Source organism: Bison bison, unplaced genomic scaffold (genome assembly GCF_000754665.1).
Source record: "Bison bison bison isolate TAMUID 2011002044 unplaced genomic scaffold, Bison_UMD1.0 scf7180017864103, whole genome shotgun sequence".
NCBI classification, from domain to species: domain Eukaryota; kingdom Metazoa; phylum Chordata; class Mammalia; order Artiodactyla; family Bovidae; genus Bison; species Bison bison.
Window position 1 is genome coordinate 129232 of NW_011494675.1, and position 223 is coordinate 129454.

Below are 223 nucleotides of genomic sequence, written 5' to 3' on the forward strand. Positions count from 1 at the left end.
GATATTTCTCCCGGCAATCTTGATTCCAGCTTGTGCTTCCTCCAGCCCAGCATTTCTCGTGATGTACTCTGCATATAAGTTAAATAAGCAGGGTGACAATATACAGCCTTGACGTACTCCTTTTCCAACTTGAAACCAGTCTGTTGTTCCATGCCCAGTTCTAACTGTTGCTTCCTCACCTGCATACAGATTTCTCAAGAGGCAGGTCAGGTGGTCTGGTATT